General features: G+C 37.4%; 1 protein-coding gene across 1 annotated transcript in view; it reads right to left on the bottom strand.

The window, feature by feature from the left end:
- Positions 1–12,582, bottom strand: part of LOC106466138 (zinc finger MIZ domain-containing protein 1-like) — a gene marked incomplete at its 3' end in the record, with an annotated part of 200,929 nt that overhangs the window by 96,020 nt on the left and 92,327 nt on the right. The window lies entirely within an intron of this gene.

Here is a 12,582-nt window from a genome sequence, read left to right as displayed (position 1 = left end):
ACAAAACGGACTAAAGATTTACGATGTTTGTGGACATTCCTAATTTCCACTTTGAAATAAGTAAGAAATATTCGTTTGAACGATAAAGCAATACTCTGAAAGCACGTTCCCCCCAGTGGCACAGCGGCATGTCTGCGGACTTACAACGCTAGAAACCGGGTTTCGATACCCTTGGTGGGCAGAGCACAGATAGCCCATTGTGTAATTTTGTGCTTAACTACAAACAATCAAACTGACAAAACGTAGCTGCGGTAAGGTGTACGTGGGGTAAGTATTTTACGCACGGACAGTGAGACGGTAGTCAGTTCGTGCGTGAATTTCATGTATATTGGTCAAAATTTATTTGAACGATCATCTAGTTTTAAACCGACTGTGCCGCTTGAAGTTGTGCTCAATTACGTTTCTGAAATTAATATTGCATTTTAAATAATGGCTCACTGACGTCAGTTGTGTTCAGATGATTAGAGCTTTGACGTCATTGAGATTCTCCAGCGTTAGTTCCCACTGAAGTGTCATAAAGCATAATTTTCCGGTTAAAGAAAAACAGAAACAAGAGACAACCGATAAGTCGTAGACCACGCTCAAGAAACGCACGCCAGAGCCAGTATCTTGGTAATTTGACTCGATTATTTGTGACTCAACAGGCATATTGCACCACAAAAGATGGGAAACAAGCTACATGTAGCCGATATGACGTGTTGTTCTATTAGACCAACTAACACGTCACTGACAAGCTTAAATGCAGTCCTACCAGGGCCATCACAAATGGCTAAGACGTCACTAGCTTTTAGTTCTCTTTATTTCTGACGAACCTCAGTTCCATGTTATTTTCCCATGATGGCTGTCGTTTTGTATGAAGATAACCCGGCAATCGCTATCGCCAAATGCATGCTTGGCAGATATGTGTGAAGATAACCCGGAGATCGCTATAGCTAAATACATGCTTGGCAGATATGTGTGAAGATAACCCAGAGATCGCTATCGCGAAATGCATAGCAGATTTGGGGATGACTCTTTGTCGGAAGGCATCTCTAACGATCATCATTTTGATCTGCACACCATAAGGAACGATGCGCGTTATAAGGACGAAATCTTGACAATCGTTGCTAGGTGTTTATTATTGAACGTAATTTTAATTTGACCATTGCACGTACCATCACTACTTGTCTTAAAATAGGAAACTGTGAGAATGGACTTTGAACTCCATGAAGCATATCTGGAACCAGCTTCACGGACGAACCTAATGCGTACTTCATACACTATATCAACTGAGAATACCTCGACACAGAAATGGAGAACATTCCCCACAACTGCATGGGACTGTGATGACTTTCAGGGTAGATATACTTACTATTAGAGGGTAAAAAGAACATTCTATTAACTCAAACGTTCAATATACCTAAGCCATGGTGTTGCTGCAGGCATTCTTGAACCAGTTGTAGGGACATTTCAAATGACCCTTGCAGAGAATAGGTTTCAGTTTTCTTGATAGTTAAACGAGTCCATCATAAACATGATTAAAACTCGAAGCAGGCAATGGATTCGAAGTCTGTTTTTTTTTGCCTTATTCTTGTTTAATATCCAATGTAGGCAAATAAAGTGATAAACATCAACTATGTGAGCATCGTTCTTCAAACGGAGCTACTGATAATTCTAGGAATTTCCCTTCCTTAAATGTCACGTATTGACGTCAACCCTTAAGTGACCTCGAAAACACAAACAACAAACAGACAGCCACGCAGGAGGTTTATGTACAGAAACAAGTAACACTTTGTTGCTTCCTCCTCCGCAAGTGGGGTCGCGTGCGATGCTACTATACAAGCACATACATATTGCCGTCCAGCCTACTTACTGAACTCTTGTTTATAATGCGAAGATATATCACTTATCATAGCTTATGACGTCAGAAACTAATACAACGTGTTGATTACAGGAACAATAATTTTCTTAGGCCGTTTTAAGATGACTCGAGGCAAAGGTTAATAGTTACGATAGTGTCTTCACCCACGCACAAGCAGGTTGCTACACGACTTATTTTCTTTGTGTTTTTCTACGCTTAATTGAACACCAAAACATAAGTGTCAATGAATTTTACGAGACAGGTATTTACATTTAAAGTCAAACACACACACATACACAGTAACTTCGTGTTGAAACAAGCTTGGCAACGCGTTCAAAGATATATTTCTATACTTTGACACCAAGGCAAAAATATGATAAGTTGCCCATTGATTATCAAAATAATCAAATAAAGCTATGAACCATAGAAATTAGCAGTAAAGTCATGAAACACAATGACTGACAGTAAAGTAAAGTAATGAACTACAGTGGTCAACAGTAAAGTAAAGCTAGGAACCACAGTTGTCAACAGTAAAGTAAAGTTATGAACCACAGTTGTCAACAGTAAAGGAAAGCTAGGTACCACAGTTGTCAACAGTAAAGTTATGAACCACAGTGGTCAACAGTAAAGTAAAGTTATGGACCACAGTGGTCAACAGTAAAGTAAAGTTATGGACCACAGTCGGGTCAACAGTAAAGTAAAGCTAGGAACCACAGTTGTCAACACTAAATAAAGCTAGGAACTACAGTGATCAACAGTAAAGTAAAGTAATGAACCACAGTGGTCAACAGTAAAGTAAAACTATGAACCACAGTTGTCAACAGTAAAGTAAAGCTAGGAACCACAGTTGTCAACAGTAAAGTAAAGCTAGGAACCACAGTTGTCAACAGTAAAGTAAAGCTAAGTACCACAGTTGTCAACAGTAAAGTAAAGCTAGGAACCACAGTGGTCAACAGTAAAGTAAAGCTAGGAACCACAGTTATCAACAGTAAAGTAAAGCTAGGAACCACAGTTGTCAACAGTAAAGGAAAGCTAGGTACCACAGTTGTCAACAGTAAAGTAAAGTTATGAACCACAGTGGTCAACAGTAAAGTAAAGTTATGAACCACAGTCGGGTCAACAGTAAAGTAAAGCTAGAAACCACAGTGGTTAACAGTAAAATAAAGCTACGAACAACAGTGGTCAGTAGTAAAGCCAAGCTATGAACCACAGAGTTTAACAGTAAAGTAAAACTATGAACTACAGTGGTCAACAGTAAAGTAAAGCTATGAACCACAGTGGTTAACTGTAAATTAAAGCTATGAACAACATTGATTAACAGTAAAGTTATGAACCACAGTGGCTAACAGTAAAGTAAGGCTATGAACAACATTGATTAACAATAAAGTTATGAACCACAGTGGTTAACAGTAAAGGTATGAACCACAGTGGCTAACAGTAAAGTAAGGCTATGAACAACATTGATTAACAGTAAATCTATGAACCATAGTGATAAACAGATTACACTGTTTAGTTATTTCAGTTTTATGTGAAAATGACAACAGCGTTTGTTCAGTGCTGAAAGGAAAGACACGTTGACTGACTAACGACGAGGACATTAACCAGCAGATGATGGATATAAAATTAATAGCACATAAAATCACGTTAACTAAGGAATAAGGTAAACACGAGTGAGTAGGCAGAACTTCACAAAGAATCACTGAGGGCGTCGAGGTGAGGAGAAAAAATACAATTATTAATAGATAAAGGAAGAGTTGTCATTATTCCCAAAATGAAAAACAAAACATACTTTTACATATCTAACACTAAACGCTTCTCCGATGGATCAGCTGTAAGTTTAGGGATTTACAATGCTAAAATTCTGGGTTCGATTCCCCGAGGTGGACATAGCCAATTGTGTGACTTTGCGTTAAAAAACAACTCCTACGCTTCAAAGTGTATTTAAAAATGTATCTTTGGGAATGTACAAAAAAAAATTGTAAAAATGATATAATTGGATGACATGCGTATTCTAATACCCTGAATATCAGATATATCAGATAAACATACAGAATAATAATGTTTTCACTTTCCAGGAAGCTCACTATGCATTAACTTAACTTCAAGTAACGGTCTATTGACATTTTTAGTAACTTCTAAATGGATCAAACGCCTTCGCAAGATAAAGAAATTTAACACATATAACCTATCACTTTATCCTTCTACGTCGTTTATGTTGTGTGTGTTTATACACACACACACACACATCAGGTACGGGTAAACTTGACTAGGAAAAGTATCTGTGTGTTAAGCGCCATCTGACCGCCTACGTGTGAAGCTAGAAAGCTACCTAGGAAAACGTATATATATATATTTTGCTTTTAGCAAGATAGAGAATAACATTTATCAATTAGTTTTTCTGTAAATAAGGGGGCGTGGCTCCACGCGTGGGCGCTTGCGTCGTCATAACAGAACTTTTAGGCCACACAAAACGTGAGCATATAGGCGCGAACAAAACGGATCTTGTTATTGGAGTTCCTGGAAAGCTTCAACTGCTATAAGCGAAATATGGCGTTAATTATTAGCGTCGAACTGTAACTTTACAATATGGTAAATCAAACCACACGTATTCTGTCATTTTTTTACATACTATATTTATACGTTTTTATGGAAATATATTTAGGATTTTTAACACTTTAAAAGTTATTTAAAGCTCGGCTCATTCGAAGACAATATAAATGATTATATTCTGTTTGAATATGAGATTTTTTAAATTACGAAAAATGACATGACTTTACCAACGTGGCCCGGCATGGCCAGGTGGTTAGGGTGCGCGACTAGCAATCTGCGGGTTCGAATCCCCGTCACACACAAACATACTCGTCCTTTCAGCCGTGGAGGCGTTGTAATTTACGGTCAATCCCACTATTCGTTGGTAAAATAGTAGCCCAAGAGTTGGCGGTGGGTGGTGATGACTAGCTGCCTTCCCTCTAGTCTTACACTGCTAAATTAGGGATGGCGAGCGCAGATAGCCCTCGTGTAGCTTCGCGCGAGATTTATAACAAGCCAAGTCATAACTTTACCAACGTAATTTGGTGTTTGGTTTGCGAATTGTAATAACACTCTCGAAATCAAACTGTTTCTCTGTTTAATCATCGTTTGGGAGCAAATTCTGATCACACCTCACAGGTTAACAAAAATTACACTGATGGCCTTCATTACGAACCTTTTATAGGGATTTTTTAGTGTGTAATATAATCTTTATTTTTATGTTTTATCAGTGATCATTTGAGAGTTTTTGGTTTGGACAATTACGACTACATTATGTCCAGTTTCCCCGTTACAAAAAGACAACTATATGCAAAATAAAATAAAAAAAAAAAAATATTCTTAAGGAATTTTCTTTGTAAGGTTATAAATATCACTCCAATTATTATAAAGAAATATTCATAAATCGTATATTGAAACGGATATCATGTGGAATTTGTTTGTTTGAAGTTAATCACAAAGCTACACAATGGGCTATCTGTGCTCTGCCCACATTTAAAAGCTCATAGCCTTCAATAAAAACCTTGTCATTGGCATCAGTTAAAGGCCCAATCCTCATTTTAACATATGACGAACCTCTATACCGAAAATATTTATTTTATGTTAATTTTAACACTATTAGCTAACTGTTTGTTATAAGACCCTTTAGGTTTCTTAATGTTTTAAAAAATCAAATTTCTAGCTTTCCTATAGTTCTGTAAATCTCCCAACGTGTTTGTTAATTTCAAGTTCCAAACTTCTTTCCGATAATCCCATGGATAACGCAAATGTCAAACCTTTCACAGTAGAAGGTGTATCTGATTTCATTTATTATGGTCATTTACGAGATCACGTGTTCATTTCCCAAAAAGTTCCGTTATCTCCTACTAGATGGCGACATCGTTTGATAGATATATTCAGTTAATTAGTCAAATGTGTTTTGATATATACTTAAATTATTGATAACAATCAACCAGAGAATAAAGGAAGTATATAGAAATGTTGCCCAGTAGATGAGGATGAAAAACAGAAGAAGAACATCAAATAAGTGTATGAGTTAAATTTGTACCACAATCCTGATAGGAGGTTGGAATGAATGTCGTAAAACGTTCTTAAATCTTGAAATATTCCTAGCTTCTATCAAATTTAATGCCATTCACTCGTCAAACTATTTATTACACATTTAAAAAGTTAAATAAGGACACTTGTTCACGATAAAGAATTTCATGTGTTGGATATTACTAATTAAAACTTTATTTCCAAGTCACAACAGTAGCCTAACAACCAAAACGATTATTTGATTGGGTGGCATGTGTCAAAAAATGTGTCATGTGGCAAAAAAACAAACAAAAAAAAAACATGACATGTAAAGTGCGATGTTAAATTACAGTAGTTTCAACAGAGTAAGTCGTTAAGTTTTGCCACAAATGACCATATGTATAATTAGGTTTTCTTTTCGTTCAACAGTTGATGCTAATCGAATATCGAAAAAAAACCATCAATAACAAACTATGGTAATATTAATTACGATGGAGGCTTATAACAACACAAATAAGGAGCTATGAAGAAACGCTATTATAACTTCGTTACATGAATCTTACACATATGGGGCTAAAGTTTAAAGTTTTAGACTTCTCCGTAATTACTAAGATCTTGCAAGGATAAAAGATGGAATCCTTTAAGTAATTCAAAATTCTGTCTGCCCTAAAAAACAACAGCTAAATGCAGCGATCTCTGTCACTTGTTTGTTGTAAAGCACAAAGATACACACTGGACTATCTATTCTCTGCCCACCACAGGTATCGAAACCCGATGTTTAGCGTCATAAGCATACTGGGATAGCGATCTTTATAGCCACGTAATTACTCTTGTTTAATTCGTTCGATAGTTAAAATGAATAATTGATTTCAGTTTTTCTTCGCTCGACTCGGGATCTGAGGATCTTGGGTTCGAATCCCCGTCACGCCGAACATGCTCACCCTTTTAGCCGTGGGGCGTTATATTGTGAGGTTCAATCTCGCCATTCGTCGGTAAAAAGACAAGCCCAATAGCTGGCGGTGGGTGGTGTTGACTAGTTGCCTTTCTTCTGTTCTATCACTGCTAAATTAGGGACGGCTAGCGCAGATAGCCCTCGTGTAGCTTTGCGCGAAATTCAAAACAAACTACACACAATTATTTTCGTCGTTTGTAAAAGAAACATTTTCAAGACATGTAGGTTGTTTTCATACGGAGGACATAATTTCCTTGCAGTTCATTATATTACTAACTAAGTATCTACTCGAGTTCGATTTACAACGGTCCACTAGTTAATCGAAAACATCACATAACAATAACTTATTACTTTTTTTCATATGAAATACCCGGATCAGGTATTTTATTGGTACACATTTTTATTTCTACATCACAGTTCCGGAACATTAAAATTTTGATAACTTTACTGTTTCTTTCTAGATGATACGTGGCGTTCACACAGTCCTTAGTAAAACTGCCACACACACTGCTCGCTTTTAATTATGCTTATTTAATTCTACCACGAAATAATTATTGGTATTGAAGAAGTTTTGTTATGGGTGAATATAAAATGACATACATTAAGTTCTGAGATAGCAGTGCAGGGCTGCTCGTTTACTAACAATCTCCCGTGCTTTAATATATACCATATATACATCATCTCCCACGCTCTAATGTATACCACATATACATCAACGTAGTACACCTTGAAGTGCCTTCACGTCGCTTGATTCACTTTACTCGTTCTTAAGCCTTGTTAAAGAATGCATGAGTATTCGATTTATTCTGACGACGTTAGATATAGGTCCTGAAGGTCTATTAACACATCTATTGTTAAAAGCATGATGTGTCTTGTGATAAAATGTTTTTTAAAAAGCTTTAGCGTGACGTGATGGTAACCAACAATGTTGAAAAGGTAAACGGCTTATGTGAATCTGGTAATATAAAGCAAATCGGTGTTTCGTTTCTCCTGAATACGACCTCTTATCATACTTTTAAGCACGTATTTAGACGATAACACGATCAGAAATATTATCTTTTATTTTTCTTGTGTGATAGCGAAGTCAAAAACGGAAAATTTAAATTAAATGATGCCTATTTATTATTCCATGCAACCGCTTCGATTTGTGCGGGGGGGGGGGGAGAAGTTGTATCAAGAACAAAGTTGTCTCGTTTCAGTGCAGTAGAATTGGACACATTTTGCAACACAAAACCCCCTGTAGGTCTGGACTACATAGAAAACATTTTAAATGTAATTCGTGTAGGAAACTGCAGATAAATAGTAAAACATCTGCAGGTAATTAATATACGTGCCGAGTGTTACGTTCATTAATCTAACACGTCAAATTACTAGAGAGCTTAACGTACTTTTGTTTTTAAGTTTCAGTGTAAAACTTCTTGCTCAAAGGAGAACTTGAACTTTTAGAACTGTCATGCAAGGCTGTGTTGAGCTCTTAGAAATACGCAGGTGCAGAAGTCGAAGCAGTACGTGAGACAAATAGGGTCTGTGTTTCTCAAGCTGCGATTATTTTTTTTACACTTATATAATATGATTTTATAATTAATGAACACATTTTAAAGTCGAACGCTGCCATGTGGGATTTCAAGTGGGGCGGGAATCATGCTAGTCCTCGTTCAACATGTGTATTCTATTACGAAATAAACGAAATCGTTTCCCTGTTGTACGGATTTGGTTGTCACCTTGGCCCGCTTTTCCTCACCAGTCTTGTCGATCAAAAACTGGCCAACCAACGAATACGGAACGTTCACCTAGCTTACTAAAGAGTACACTCATCTTGCAAAGCTCCTATTTCACAACTCGATACGGAACGTTCACCTAGGTTACTAAAGAGTACGAAATAGGTGCTTTGCAAGATGAGCGTTCCGTATCGAGTTGTGTTCACCTAGGCTACTAAAAAATACACTCATCTTGCGAAGCACCTATTTCACAACTCGACACGGAACGTTCACCTAGGCTACTAAAAAATACACTCATCTTGCGAAGCACCTATTTCACAGCTCTTGGCGTAATGATCAACATTCAGATCTTACATTTCAAACCTTTTAATGAAAAATAAATAACTCACTAACGTGTTTTGGGGTAAATTATCGAACCGTTTTTCTTCACAAGCTACAACAAACAGAAACAGGTTGCGTTTTTTCTTTGTTTCGAACGGCATATTCATGCAATGAAATGACACATAAATTACATTATAATAAGTTCTGATATTCTGATACTTCATATAAACATATATCTAGTTTTACCTTGTTACTCCATCACGAGTCTTGCACGTACACATGTGGAAATGTTTTTTTGTCGAAGTCATAAATCTTCAAAGAGTCTATAAACGACTCGCTAAGCACAAGAATGCAGCGTAACAAAACCGCATACAATACCACATTCACAGCGAGTTCAGAAGCTGCCTTGCTCAGTTGTCGCTTACCGTTCTCATGATAGTTCTTGAAGCCAATGAGCTGGCTCGTGACCACGACACGCTTCGGTCCCTGCTCTGCACACATCCAAGTGCCTCCACGCCTCGCCTAGATTGTTACTCAGTCCTGCTGCGTTCAGCATTCAGCGGCTGTTCCCTTAGCTACGCTCGAGCCCTGATTTATAGAAAGCTTGTGCATCCTCTATCGCTTTGTATATCCCTCCCCCCCTCTCTTTCTTTTTCTCTTTTTTTTCGATGGCTGGAGAAAGTTTCGCCCAGAGGGCGACTCTGTAGTCTATGATCCATGTTTCTTCCGACGGTTTACAGCTTTATTTTCTTAAGTGTTAGCGAGTTCGATAAACATAATATTTGAGGAACTCCAGGAATTAACGTGTTATTTCTATATAGAAACGCAAATCTTTTACAAATAAATATCTACTGAATAATTCATATTGAATATTGTATGTTATCTTAGTGTGAACGTAAAACAAACAAGGAAGACATCTCCAATACAGTTAGCTGTCTAGCTAGCCCAAATGAACAATTAATTAAAGTTATAATAAAATAACTTTCATTTGTTGGCGCTAGAGGAGAGCAAGACATAAATAATGACTTGAAGTAGTTACTGAAATTTAGTTCCAAATACAAATGTACAGAGTTAAAGGTTTCAACATTACGAGCACGATGTAATAACTAAACTATTAAGTCAGAACTATAGATATCAAAGAATTAAAAAAACATATCTGAGATTCGAAATGAACAAGTTTGTTTATGCTTGGTAAAATAATTAGCACTTTGTTATTTTTATTTCAAACTTGGGCTACAGCCCTTCAATAAGGGCAGTAACTTCGTCAGAGATCTCATAAAAACAAACAAATAGAAACACGGTTTGTGGACAAAGTTTTTGTTCCATTGGAATAATGAGGGTTTTTTCAGTATCTTTAACCAGTAACACATTCTACGTTATACAGTTACTCGTTTAAAAACAGTACTGTTTTAAAGACTTGATATTCACAAATGTGAACAAGTTTAAACGATACAGGCATGCTATGTCAGATTGTTTTTGGTTCCCAACAACAAAATGTCATAATTTTGCGCAAAGCTACATACACAATGGCTATCTGCTCGTGGCCGTCTCTAATCGTAAGCCTATCGCCAACTCCTGGGTTTCTCTTATCTGATCTAATTGTGGGACTTACCGTCATCCAAGGCCCTAGAGTGCGAGGCTCGTTATTGCGGAAACGGGTTGCGAACAATCAATCCTCGGATTCACAGCCTGGGCACGCTAACCCAGCCACAGAACTATTACATCACGGGTTGGGAAACAAATATATTTAATTGTATTTCTCACACCGTTCATTCTCTTTGCATTTTTCCGAGTGGCACGTATGTGTGTGTGTGTGTATTGATAATCTTCGATATATTTAGCCAATGAGGGTAGCGTTAACTAAACATGGACGATGTTATACTGTAGAAAATGGACACTTTCTAGCTATAGAATAAGCATGGGTCTCTTCTGATTAAAGTAAGGAATGTACGCTACTTCTCTCTCTCCAGATAAAAACTTGTTTAATGTCCTGTATATCATTTTACGGCTTCTTTTGGAGCTGTCTACAACAAAGCCGGAAGGCGAAATAATTAGCATTAACAACATTCTTATCTGGAGAAGAAAAGTTGTTTTTGTATTCAATATATTAATCATGTCAAGTAAAAAACTCCAATTAGAATTTTATAAAATTAAAAATACGCGGATCTCTTCTGTAGCCTAAATTATAAATATAAAACTCGCAATTTTTAATATGTTCTCAATATTTGTTTGGTCCGCTGAGCAAACAACCAGTTCACCGACTAATTAATGCATTCAAATCCCGGTTGTCCTCTTTACAACTTTCGTTAGCTATGATATATATCAGAAACTGCTGGAATTCAAGTAGATGGTCTGTTTCGCGTCTCAAATCGCCTTCGTCAACTGATCAATGTTAAAGATCAAATTCCTCCCATGCTGAGATGGCACATAGGATCCGGTGCTCAGCTCCGGCTTAACCGGCACAAAGCGGATGAGAACGGAGACACATTCCACTTGCTAGTCCATTGCAGGCTAACAGCTGGTACCTATCAAATAGCTGGGTGGACTGAAAGAACTGGGGTTCTTTCTTAAGAACACAACACGAGCCAGCCTCGAAGTCGTAACCACCCAACTACGAGTCCAAAGCGCGAAACTACTGAGCCAGGTTGCCCATTACTTAATTGAACCACGCTAAAATATCATAACTTGTTTACTCTTATGTTTTTGTTTGTTTGTTTCGGAACATTTGCGCTTGGCTACACAGAGGGCTATCTCCAAATAACCATCCCTAATATTAAAATGATAGACTATAGCGTAGACAGCTAGTCAACAGCGCCCACTGACAATTCTTGTTTGACCGAATAGTGGAATTTGGCTGTTACTCTCATAGCGCACCCACGACCCAAAAGTAAGAAGTGAAGTATACATTACACTTGTTAGGATGATTCATATCAACAGGTGTCGCTTTACCGTTTTAACATTATATTCACTCTAGCTGCCCCCCCCCCCCAAACTACTGATCTCGAGTGAATATTTCCAATTATCATTGATTTGCACTGCTGCGACTCCATTTATTTATGAATCAACCGGTGACCGGAGAGAGTGCTAAAAACGGATACTCAGGACTCAAAGAATTAAAAATAATGAGAGAGAGAGAGAGAGAGAGACCTAGTTACACTGCTTGATACGACTCCTGAACTACTTTAACCATCGTGCTCATAGACCACTGGTAATCGATAACGTTGGTACTGCCGAAAGGCTAAACTACAAACCTTCTGTTGGTTTACATTAGGGAAAACAATATTCAAATGGGCGTTTAACAATTCATTTTGAGTGTCTCAATGGAAATATTTCGAATGAGCATTAGTGGCGTGTTATTCCGATAAATTACATAACAAAAGCGAACCCGTGGTGTATATTTGGTGTTGCAATAGAGCAAACACTGAAATCACGTGTAACGTGAAAACACTTACGACGATCGCAGTTACAGTTGTTATAAAACTGAATTTACGCAACTTCGTTGTACCCCTCGAAATGTGAAAGAGATTCCAGTATCAACGCGACACAAATATATTGCAGGAATATTCAAACGTTGGTAATTTTAGGAAATTAATTTATTTGTGTTTGTTTGTTTGTATTTAGTTATGCACAAAGCTACACAAGGGCTATCTGTGCTCTGCCCACCACGGGTATCGAAACCCGGTTTGTAGCGTTGTAAGTCCGCAGAC

Source organism: Limulus polyphemus, unplaced genomic scaffold, assembly GCF_000517525.1.
Source record: "Limulus polyphemus unplaced genomic scaffold, Limulus_polyphemus-2.1.2 Scaffold72, whole genome shotgun sequence".
NCBI lineage: Eukaryota > Metazoa > Arthropoda > Merostomata > Xiphosura > Limulidae > Limulus > Limulus polyphemus.
This window is presented reverse-complemented; position numbering and strand designations above follow the sequence as displayed.